We start from the raw sequence: 12,753 nt of genomic DNA, 5'->3' as shown, positions 1-12,753 counted from the left end.
TGTCTGCTCCCAGTTCCATCCCTCATCCCATATTAAAGACACCCCAGTCTGCATTTATAAATGGCTGCCTGGTGGCCTAGGGATGAGGACAGCCATGAGACAGATGACCTCAGGACTCAGACCCCCTGAAGAGGCCTGAAGTGGGTTCAGGGCCCTTGGGATCCTGGGCACCAAAGAGTGGTTTGGGTGGCGTATGGGCTTCCACCAGTGATGAGTCACAGGTGCAGACACATTCCCTGGGCCCTGTAACTCATCACCTGTGGAAAGAGGGTGCCTAGGAGGGGGCAGAAAGAGACCCTTTAAAGGACAGAGCCCAGGACAGCAACCCCTTCTTGCCTGGGCATTTCTGCTGTTTTTTGTCTGGGGGAGCCAGAGGTTGCAAGGAGAGAGAGACAGAGAGAGAGAGAGAGAGAGGGAGGGGAAGAGAGAGAGAGAGAGAGAGAGAGAGAGAGAGCAAAATCCTCTTAGCAAGGTTTTTAAAGATTAGTATAATCTGGTATGTAACAAAGATCCCTGCATTTGAGGAAATGTGGTCTGAGCTGAGACTTGCATTTATTGCAACAGCTCCACTTGGTAGCAAGCTAATCGGGGTGGGGACCCACAGTCTCTACTTGTGTCCAACCACAGGAGGTGACTGATTTTTTTATGGAGAGATCATAACTTACTGATGCAGAACCAAGCATGCCTCAAGAGTTCTGTTTGCGCCTGTTCACCACCTCACTGGACTTGACACATGCTGAATGATTAGTTGGGTGTAGTAAGAGCGTCTGTTTCTTCTTGCACATTTGAAAATGAAGTTCTCAAGTGGGTAGTGTAAAGTCATGAATCTAATTCATAGCCCCTCTCTCTCAGTCCACCATGCACCCTTCAGCAAGCACTCTCTTCCCACTGGTCTTTGAGCCTCATTCAGCCCCAGCCGGTGAGTTGAGGAAATACGCCTAGGTGAATGTGAGCTCTGATAATCCAAGGGCTTTCAGAGAACCACAACAAGCCAGGAAAACCACCACGTTTTCCATGGAGGCAGCAGGGAAAGGGAGGAGGATGGGTCTGAGTGTCTGCTAGATTCTAGACTCAACTTTGTGAGAATTTACCAGTGAATTTGTACAAATCTCTTTCTTCTTTCTCAGTTTCTCTGTCTAAAATGATGAGTGTGAATTAAATGGCCTAAAGTCCCTTCTAGTGCCAAAATTCTTGGGTTATTTGGCTCTCATTGGCTATAGTGCCTTCTAACGTAAGCAAATGTAAAATTCCCTCTTCCCCATTCAGCACAAACTTCATTCTCAAAGCACAATGGGGAGCCTGTATCCTGGAGGGCCCTAAGAAAGGAGCCAAGTTCATTTGCTGTGAGTAGACAGGGACAGGAGTCCTTCTACCAATCTCTGTGTGGCTGGCCCAGACCGCCTGCTCAGCCAGGCAGTGCTCCTGTAAGAGCAGAATAATTTTCATTCCCCTCACATTAGTTTAAGCAAGCATTCACTTTTGTGTCTGCATGTCAGTTGATACTCAGCGGATCGCATGGTTTATAGCTGGATTGATATCATTTAAATCTGGAACTCTTTTCCTCTGGCCTCAATAGCCCGAACAACTTCTATGCCTTTCCTCAGCTCCCTCCCTTTTCAGAGTTCAAAGAGAACTCAGTGAGAGGGAAGTTGCTGGAGCAAGCTTTCCCTAGCTGTAATGTTCTCTCAGACGTCAAGGCTGTTCCCTGTTCTTAGAGGTTGTTCCAGATCTTAGATAGTCACTATGCCCTGAGGTAAATACAGTTGGGGCAGCAGCCAGAGGGAATGATCCTCCAGCTGCCTGCTGCTGTCCTTAAGCGTGGCAGTCACGAGAGGCACAAGTCTGTGGGGGAGACTGAGTGCCTAAATTGCGGGAAGAAAGATAAAATTCCTCAGCCTTGCTTATGTCCTAAATTGGTAGTCTGACTTGGTGAGCTATAGATTATGAGGAGGTTGCTTTGCAGACTATGAGGAGTCACCGAGCAGCTCTTCAGTGGCAGAGGTGTGCCCGGTATCGTGGTGTCCCCTTCTCTTCCAGGGGCTCGTCCCATCTTCCTCTGTTTCTCGTGTCCACATTGGTTCTCCTGCCTGACGCTCTCTCCCTCCCTCTTATGCCTGGGTCAGCTCAGGCCCCACAAGTGTTTCTCATCATGATACCTTTCTTCCTTGGAAGCCACCTGTAAGTTCCTGCTTCCTGCCTGTGAGTATGCTAGGGTGCTGCCAGCAGGACCGTGGGAGTGGAGACGCCTGATACCTCTCACCTGAAGATAAGAGGTGAGCAGGCAAAATGCCTGAGTCTGTCTGTTCTGCTGTAGCAAAATACCTGAGACTATATTGGGATAAATTTTTTTTTTTTTTTTTGCTTTTGAATAAAATGTTTGTGTAGTATCAATAAAAGATGGCCCTGTAGTGATTTGTCTTTGGTGGAGGGGAGGAACTGGCAGGGGAGAAAGATTGTGTTTCAGAAGAAAATTATAGTATTATATTAACCTTGGATTCCTGGGTGGCCAAGTGTTCACCCATGGTATGAAGCTGCCCACAACGCCCCTCCTCAGTATGAAGCAGCCAAAAAGATTGGTGGCCAGATTCCTCATGATGGAGAACTGTACTGGTCTGTTTTCACGCTGCTGATAAAGACATACCTGAGACTGGGCAATTTAAAAAAGAAAGAGGTTTAATGGACTTACAGTTCCACATGGCTGGGAGGCCTCACACTCATGGCAGGAGGCAAGGAGGAGCAAGTCATGTCATACATGGATAGCAGCGGGCAAAGACAGAGAACTTGTGCAGGGGAACTCCTCTTTATAAAACCATCAGATCTCATGAGGCTTATTCACTATTACAAGAACAGCATGGGAAAGACTTGCCCCCATGATTCAGTTACTTCCCACAGGTCCCTTCCACAGCATGTGGGAATTCAAGATGAGATTTGGGTGGAGACATAGCCAAACCAATATCATCCTGCACCTGATCCCTCCCAAATCTCACGTCCTCACATTTCAAAACCAATCATGTCTTTCTAGCACTACCCCAGAGTCTTAACTCAGTTCAGCATTAACTCCAAAGTCCATAGTCCAAAGTCTCATTTGAGACAAGGCAAGTCCCTTCCACTTATGAGCCTATAAAATCAAAAGCAAGTTAGTTACTTCCTAGATACAATAGGGGTACAGGCATTGGGTAAGTAAAGCCATTCCAAATGGGAGAAATTGGCCAAAACAAAGGGGCTACAAGTCCCATAGAAGTCTGAAATCCAGCAGGGCAGTCGAAGCTTAAAGTTTCAAAATGATCTCCTTTGACTCCATGTCTCACATCCAGGTCATACTGATGCAAGAGGTGGGTTCCCATGGCCTTGGGCAGCTCCGCCCCTGGGGCTTTGTGGGGTACAGCCTCCCTCCTCATTGCCTTCATGGGCTGGCATTGAGTGTCTGCAGCTTTTCCCAGCACATGATGCAAACTGTCAGTGGATCTACCATTCTTGGGTCTGGAGGATGGTGGCCCTCTTCTCACAGCTCCACTAGGCAGTGCCCCAGTAGGGACTCTGTGTGGGGACTCTAACCCCACATTTCCCTTCTATAATGCCCTAGCAGAGGTTCTCCATAAGGGCCCCAACCTTGCAGCAAACTACTGCCTGGGAATCCAGACATTTCCATACATCTTCTGAAATCTAGGCAGAAGTTCCCGAACCTCTATTTTTGACTTCTGTGCATTTGCAGGCTCAACACCACATGGAAGTTGCCAAGGCTTGGGGCTTGCACCCTCCAAAGCCATGGCCCGAACTGTACTTTGGCCCCTTTTAGTCACGGTTGGAGCAACTGGGACACAGGCACCAAGTCCCTGGAATGCACACAGCAGAAAGACCCTGGGCCCAGCCCGTGAAACCATTTTTTCCTCATAAACCTCCAGGTCTGTGATGGGAGGGGCTGCTGCAAATGTCTCTAATATGCCTTGGAGACATTTTCCCCATTGCTGTGGGGATTAACATTCGGCTCCTTGTTACTTATGCAAATTTCTGTAGCTGGCTTGACTTTCTTCTCAGAAAATGGAATTCTCTTTTCTATCACATTATTAGGCTACAAATTTTCCAAACTTTTATGCTCTGCTTCCCTTATAAAACTGAATGCCTTTAACGGTACCAAGTCACCTCTTGAAAACTTTGCTGCTTAGAAATTTCTTCCATCAGGTACCCTAAATCAACTCTCTCAAGTTTAAAGTTCCACAAATCTCTAGGGCAGGGGCAAAATGCCTCCAGTCTCTTTGCTAAAACATAACAAGAGTCACCTTTGCTCCAATTCCCAACAAGTTCCTCATCTCCATCTGAGACTACCTCAGCCTGGATTTCATTGTCCATATCATCAGCATTTTGGTCAAAGCCATTCAACAAGTCTCTAGGGAGTTTCAAACTTTCCTATATTTTCCTGTCTTCTTCTCCAAACTGTGCCAACCTCTGCCAAAGTCGCTTCCATATGTTTTCAGTCACTTCCATATTTTTGGGTATCTTTTCAACAGCTCCCCACTCTATTGGCACCAATTTTCTGTATTAGTCCGTTCTCACACTGCAGCTAAAACATACCAGAGACTGAGCAATTTACAAAAGAAAAAGGCTTAATGGACTTACAGTTCCACATGACTGGGGAGGCCTCATGATCATGGCAGAAGGCAAGGAGGAGCAAGTCATGTCTTACATGGATGGCAGCAGGCAAAGAAAGAGAACTTATGCAAGGAGACTCCTCTATATATACCTATCAGATTTCATGAGACTTATTCACTATCATGAGAGCAGCACGGGAAAGACTTGCCTTCATGATTCAATTATATCCCACTGGGTCCCTCCCACAACATGTGGGAATTCAAGACTAGAGGTGGGAACACAGCCAAACCATATCAAGGAGTGATAAATAGAAAGGTGGGTGGAGGACTAAAACCAGCCCAATTGTCCCATAGAATTGATGTTTCCAGTTTCTTTGAATAGACATAGACATTGATTCTCCCAGTCTTAAAACTTGAAAAAGTTACATTTGTCTTATCTGAGTTTCTTTCTCAGGAAACCAACAATTAGCCCTCCCAGATAGTGGCAAGGAACTAAAACTTACCAGATCTTGGTATCTGGACATTGAGACACCAGAGCCCCTCACCTATCATGACTGCCTAACTGGCCACCTGCTTCCTTAACCCTCTTGAATTCCTATTTTCCCACACACGGCTTCATTTCTTCCCTGCTATATAAATTCTTCATTTTAGTCAGTGGGGGAAATGGATTTGAGACTGGTCTCCCATCTCCTGGGCTATAGCACTGAATTAAAGCCTTGCTCCCTGGCAATACTCTTTGTCTCAGTGATTGGCTTTTTGTGTGGCAAGCAGCAGGACCTAGACTGAACCTCTGGCATTTTGGTAACAGACATGGGTATATTATGTGATGCTGAGGTTTAGGGTATGATTGATCCCATCAGCCAGGTAGTTAGCATACCCAATGGTTAGTTTTTCAACCCTTGTGGCCTCCCTTCCTTCTCCCACTAGTAGTCCTCAGTGTCTATTGTTGCCATCTTTGTGTCCATGAGTACTCAATGTTTAGCTCCCACTTACAAGTGAGGACATCAGTGTTTGGTTTTCTATTCCTGCATTCATTTGCTTAGGATGATGGACTCCCGTTGTATCCGTGTTGCTGTAAACGACATAATTTCATTCTTTTTTATAGTTGTACAAATATCACTTACAATTTGTAAATGAAGAAAATGGGCTGGTTGTGATGGCTCACACCTGTAATCCCAACACTCTGGGAGCCCAACGCAGGAGGAGTGCTTCAGCCCAGAAGTTTGAGACCAGTCTGGGCAACATAGTGAGACCTCATATCTAAAATAAATAAATAAATAAATAAACAAATAATGATTCCATACTCTATCATGACAATTTAACTTAGCTAGGTCATGTTACACTAAACATGGACAATTTTAAGGGTTATCTTGTATAACATTACTCACTAGCAGTTGATGCAGATGGAGAATATTTAGCTGAAAGACTTAAAAATGCTTTATTCCTGGCTACTCAAATTGTGGTTCATGGATCAACAGCATCAGCATCACTTGAGAGCTTGTTAAAGTGCAGACTCTCAGATCCTACTCAGACCTGATAAATCAAAATCTGCCACCTAACCAGATTCCTCACGTGATTTGTAGGCATATTGAAGTTTGAAAAGCAAAGTGGCCACCCATCAGAATGACCTGATATATTTTAAAATCTAGTTACCTGGGTTCCATTCCCAAAGTCTGTTTCACCAAGTTTGGAGCAGAGCCCAGTGGACTATGTATTTTTAAAAAATATCCCCCAAAACAGACAAGTTTGGGAACCATCACTATAGCCAATCATCTCTATTCTGCTGATGAAGAAAATGAGGCACAGTGTGATGAAATGATCTCATCAAATTAACAGCAGATTAAAATCCAGGCCGGGCACAGTGGAAGATCACTTGAGCCTAGGAGTTTGAGACCAGCCTGAGCAACATGGCAAGACCCCCATCTCTTAAAAAAAACAAAAAACAAAAAACAAAAAACAAAAAACAAAAAAAAACCAGGCATGGTGATGCACACCTGTAGTCCCAGCTACTTGGGAGGCTGAGGTGGGAAGATTGCTTGAGTCCAGCACATTGAGGCTGCACTGAGAGATGGTCGTATCACTGCACTCCAGCCTGGGCGACAGAGCAAGACCATCTCAAAAAAAAATAATAATAATAAAATAAAATACTATAAAATACAGATCCCCTGACTACTAGACCAATTTAGCCTATGCGCGCGCGCACACACACACACACACACACACACAATTATCTTATTACATATAGTTGAAACGACTGTGCTTATGGAATTTGTTCCAAGAAGCAGAAGAGATTTTGCTTTACACAAAACTGAAGCTTGGCAGCAATATGAAGAAATTTGAGGACTAGAGACTGGTTCTCAAGAAGTGTTCATTCAATGGGGCAAAGAAGATACTGGACGATCCAATAAATAAAAACAAATGTAAGGAAAGGAACTCATGAATGCATTTGCCACTCCACACTCATCTGTGTTGGAATTGTTTCCTTCTCTACAATCCCACAGAATTTTGTTTCTGTTTCCCTGGTGCGACTACTTCCAAATTCTTTATGTGTTGAGCTTTGTGCCTGGCCCATGAATAACAAAGTACCAAACTTTCTTAAAGATCTGTAGTGCCAGCCTGTCGGTGCTTTGCAATAGCATTTGAGGAATGAAATGCCAGGGAGAGGATGGAGTGGTATTCACATAGTCATGTGATTACTTATTGCTCAATATGTATGCTATGGACTAAATGTTTATGCCCTCCCCCAGAATTTATATTTTGAAGTCCTAATTCCCAATGTGATAATATTTGCACTTGGGGCCTTTGGGAGGCACTTAGGTTTAGATTAGGTCATGAGAGATGGGGCCCATATGATGTGCTTCATGCCCTTGTAAGAAGAAGAGACCAGAGCCTCCTCTCTCTGCCATGTGAGGGCACTGCAAGAAGGCAGCTATCTGCAAACCAGGAAGAGGGTCCTCACCAGACAATGAATCTGTTGGCACCCCCTTAGGCTTCTCAGCCTCCAGAATGGTGAGAAATAAATGTTTGTTGTTTAAGCCACTAAGTCAGTGGTATTTCATTATAGCAGTCCAAACAGACTAAGATAATGTACATTACATTGAACTAAGTGGTGAGTAGAATACCAAGCTTATAAAACTCAGTCCCACCTTAAGGATATGCCATTGCGGGGGGAGGGGAGAGAGAGGGGGAGGAGGGGGAGGGGGAAGGGGAGAGAGAGGGAGAGGGCGGAGGGAGGAGGGAGAAGGCAGGAGTAGCTTGGACATGGTGGGCTGTAGGTCCCGAGCCCTGCCCCATAGCAGGGCGACTGAGGCCCGGCAAGAATTCGAGCACAGCCCCGGCGGGCCAGCAGTGTTGGGGGACCTGGCACTCCCTCCACAGATGCTGGCCCGGGTGCTAAGCCCCTCATTGCCCGGGCTGGTGGCACTAGCCGGCTCCAAGTGCAGGCCAGCCGAGCTCATGCCCACCCGGAACTCGTGCTGACCAGTGAGCACAGCGTGTAGCCCCAGTTCCCGCCCATGCCTCTCCCTCCACACCTCCCCACAAGCAGAGGGAGCCAACTGTGGCCTCGGCCAGCTCAGAGAGGGGCTCCCACAGTGCAGTGGCAGGCTGAAAGGCTCCTCAAGCGCCGCCAGAGTGGATCCTGAGGCGGAGGAGGCATTGAGCTAGCGAGGGCTGCCAGCACACTGTCACCTCTGACTAGTAGGCAGATGATTCATGGTCTCTTAAAAATATATTCAAGATTACAAACCAAGCCAGGTGCAGTGGCTCACGCCTGTAATCCCAGCGCTTTAGGAGGCTGAGGCTGGTGGATCACAAGGTCAGAAGATTCAGACCATCCTGGCTAACACGGTGAAACCCCGTATCTACTAAAAATACAAAAAAAAATTAGCCAGGCATGGTGGCGGGTGCCTGTAGTCCCAGCTAGGGAGGCTGAGGCAGGAGAATGGTGTGAATCCGGGAGGCAGAGTTTGCAGCGAGCCGAGATCATGCCACTGCACTCCAGCCTGGGCGACAGAGCAAGACTCCCTCTCAAAAAACAAAAAAAGATTACAAGGCAGCATATAACGAGAACCATTTGAAGGATATACACACAAGTAAGTTTCCCAACCTATAAAACTCTTTTTATTTTTATTATTATTATTATTTTTTAAGAAGGAGTCTCTCTCTGTCCCCCAGGCTGGAGTGCAATGGCGTGATCTTGGCTCACTGCAACCTCCGGCTCCCGGGTTCAAGCAATTCTCCAGCCTCAGCCTTCTGAGTAGCTGGGATTACAGGCGCCTGCCACCCTGTCCAGCTAATATTTGTGTTTTTAGCAGGGACAGGGTTTCACCATGTTGGTCAGGCTGGTCTCAGGTGATCCACCCACATGATCCTCCCAAAGTGCTGGGATTACAGGCGTGAGCCACTGCACCTGGCTCAAAACCCTTTTTATAACAAATAATTTCAAATGGTCTCTTAATTTTTCTGAACTGGAATTCATGAATAAAATAGTTAACTTACACATGAACGATGTAACTCCTCAAAATCAGTGTAATAAATTCCTTAACTCTGATATAAAAAAAGAAATAAAACGATTTATAACAAAAAAATGTCTGAGGTCAGTAGTTCGAGACCAGCCTGACCAACGTGGAGAAACCCCATCTCTACTAAAAATACAAAATTAGCTGGGCATGGTGGCTCATGCCTGTAATTCCAGCTACTCAGGAGGCTGAGGCATGAGAATCACTTGAACCCGGGAGGCGGAGGTTATGGTAGGCCGAGATCACACCATTGCACTCCAGCCTGGACAACAAGAGCAAGACTCTATCTCAAAAAAAAAAAAAGGAAACCCAAATAATGTGTTTCAACGTATAAATGCTCAGGCACATTTACACCGAAAACCACAATAAAGTAGTCAGATACAAAACTGCTGTTATTGGGACAGCTACAAATGCAAACTAATAGAGATATATTGTCCTGGAGATTGCACTGGGAGCAGCGTGACTGTGGATAATGTGTGTTTCCAAAGCAGTGACTAAAGGTAAAGTTCTGAACAAAGCACTCTTTTCCCTGAATTTTCACAGAAATTGAGTTCCTAGAAAACGCGTTATGTATTAAAACTGCAAACAATACTTTGGGTATGAAAAGGGGGGTTGGGTGCAGTGCCTCATGCCTGTAATCCCAGCACTTTAGGAGGCCTAGAAGGGCAGATCACTTGAGGTCAGGAGTTTGAGACTAGCCTGGTGACCAACATGGTGAAGCTCCATCTCTACTGAAAATACAATAATTAGCTGGATGTGGTGGTGGGCACCTGTGATCCCAGCTACTAAGGAGGTTGAGGCAGGCGAATCACTTGAACTGGGGAGGCGGAGGTTGCAGTGAGCCAAGATCATGCCACTGCACTCTAGCCTGGGTGACAGAGCACACTCCATCTCAAAAACAAACAAAAAGCTTTGTGTGTAAACAGGAATTAGATTCCCGGCTCACATAATTAAAAATAGGTTTTTCACCCACCAGACTGCCTGGCAGCTCTTTAGAAAGTTGTGTGACGTATGAACCAATTCTTCCCTATATGAGACTGTACTGTACATCGCAGGCTGTCCAGCATCGACCCCACTCGTGGATGCTAGTAGTCCTCATGCCCACCACTCAACACTGTGACAGCCAAAAACATCCCCTCTGCATTTCCAAAGCCCCTGTCAGGGTAGCAAGACTCCCGCTGAGAGACCCTAGTAGAGATGGTAAGTGGAGGCAGAGCAGCACCTCTTACACTTCCATGTGCCCTTGAATGCCCCCACGGATCTCGGTAACATGCAGATTCAGGATGTCTGGGGCAGAGCCTGAGAATATGCATTTCTACCAGCTGTTCTCGGACCCAGGCTGGCGAGATCAGAGGAAGAAGAAGTGACCTTGGGTTTAGGTAGCAAAGATTTCACAGAAAAGAAGGGAACATAAACAAGGTTTTGAAGACTACATGGAGGTGGAGCTGATGACATCCCACGAGGTGCAGACTGCTGGGAGGCAAGCACACTGGACCAGCAGAGAGGGATCCGTAGCAAACTGTGCCCAAAGTGAGCAAACAGCCTTGAGCCAACAGCAACAGCACTGCTGGGCACGGAGAGTAAAAATAACAACTCCCTACTGGGGTCGAGTCTGCCAGACCCTGGCGAAGTTCATTTCTTTCAATAAATCCAGCAGCTTCCCCTTTGATAAATACTGTCACGGCTGGAACATGTGATGCTAACAAAATATGGTTTTAATTTGGGGCCCACTGCACTCATGGTTAACTACTGCGTGTGTGTATACACAAGCAGACTCACAGCGGGCCAAGTTAATATGCCTAGGCTGAGAACGGCTAAACCCATGAGGATTCAGTTATACAGATTTTGCTGCTCTGAAAAGCAACCTAATCACCATCATCAATTCTAATGCTCTAAGACTTCTTAGGAACATGGAAGCTTTTAAAGTTCAGCCATTTTGTGTTTGCATCCAGTGCAGACGCAGGGGCACATTTGTCTTCCTGATATTTTATGCCTACTTTATTGTCATATGTTGTCTGCCATTCAGAAGATAACATGCTGTTTTAATCAACAGCTCAACACTGCATTAAAACTTGATGGTCCATAGCTTTTTAGCAAAGGGAGGTGAGGGGCAGGAAATGAGAATCAGAATTTAGCAACAGACCGAGGCTTGTTTTGGTGGGATTCATTCCTGGGAACACAGAAACTCTCAGAGTTTTTGTTAGTCCGTGTGTGTCAGTTTTGCAGCAGCCCAGGGAAAGAAGGAAACTGGCTAAACAAGTTTCAGTTTGGCCTCTGCGGTGGACGCTGCTGGTAACTGGACCTCCAGGCCATCATGAATAATGAAGAAGTCTGCTTCTTCAAGAATGCAGGTCACAGCAACTGCACCAAGGCAATTGCCCAGCAAACCAAAGATTACAGCACCTGGCCAGTAATCTTATGGGGGAAACAAACAAAGTGGGAATGCAGTGAGCAGCAGGTGTCCTCAGGGCAGTAGGAGGGCAGAGAAGGTGAAGGAGCAAGGTGGGTAGTGGGAGTGGGAACCCACCCGAATGTCCCCAGTGCAGGATGCAGAACAGTTGGCCCTTCCAGAGACCAGCTCCTCAGGAGAGTGAAACTCAGGGAAGGGAACTGGTCGTTTCATGAAACAAGCAAGGATCAGAATAATTTCCTGGAAGGACTAGAGGTTTATCACATGGGGAATAGCAATATGAAGGGAGCTGCAGGAATTCTTCCTTCCAGGAGGCACCTGCCCTGTTGCATTTTGAAATTTGTTAAAATGTGTTTCTATTTTATTAATATTTATTCGTAGGGACAGAGAAAGCCTGAGATCCTGTGAGCAGTGACTTTCCAGTTAGTCACTGGTCAGCTAGAGGCTATCTCAGGTGGAAAAACTTGGTGCTAATACTTAAATTTTGCATACCCATGCTTGTTTTTTGTGGCAAAAGTGAAGCCTGTTTATTGGAGAAAAATGTAAGTCCCTAAAAAGTGCAGACATTGTTTAAAAATCAGGGAGAGTCCTCCTAGTTATGAGGGGAAGTCCTTCTTTAGGCTACTCAAAACTTCAAATTAGAAGGTGCTTAGGAGCAACCAATGAGGACTGAGTGAATTAGGGATTCCCAAGGTATTTTCCACTGGTCTCTAGGGTCCTCTATGTTTTCTCTGGTATTCTGGAAGGAGAGATAAAAGGCAATTCTCCCTACCCTAAAAGCTGTTAATTGATCTGGAGCCATGGGGGATGCTGGTCAGATGCTGCCTAAGCTGAGTGAACATTCAGGGCATGGCTGCACTTGGCACTGGCTTCTTTTTTCCTTGGATTGCTTCCTCACTAATGGAAAGAATTGAGAGAAGGGCCTGGCAATTTTATCTGGAAAAATAATTCAGATTTCTAATGCTATAGAGATTATGTACCATTAGAAAGGGCAGGGGAAAGGAGGATTTGTTCCTGCGTATTCATGCCGGTGTTGAAATTCTCTAGGGACAAGAGGTCAGTGGGCGTTGAACCCAAACCAAATTTAGCAAGTGGAATAAGCCTCTAATTGGAGGCCTGGATTCCACATTAAAAGCTATTCTCCACCTGATACCTTTTAAAGATACCGCTGCAGTGTGTAAATTTCATGGATTTCACTCACTGCAGGTCCCCAAGCATGCTAACCATGAAGCAGTGA

The sequence above is a fragment of the Papio anubis genome, chromosome 6, assembly GCF_008728515.1.
Source record: "Papio anubis isolate 15944 chromosome 6, Panubis1.0, whole genome shotgun sequence".
Classification (NCBI taxonomy): Eukaryota; Metazoa; Chordata; class Mammalia; order Primates; family Cercopithecidae; genus Papio; species Papio anubis.
The sequence above is the reverse complement of the archived record's forward strand: the minus strand, read 5'-3'. Positions refer to the sequence as shown.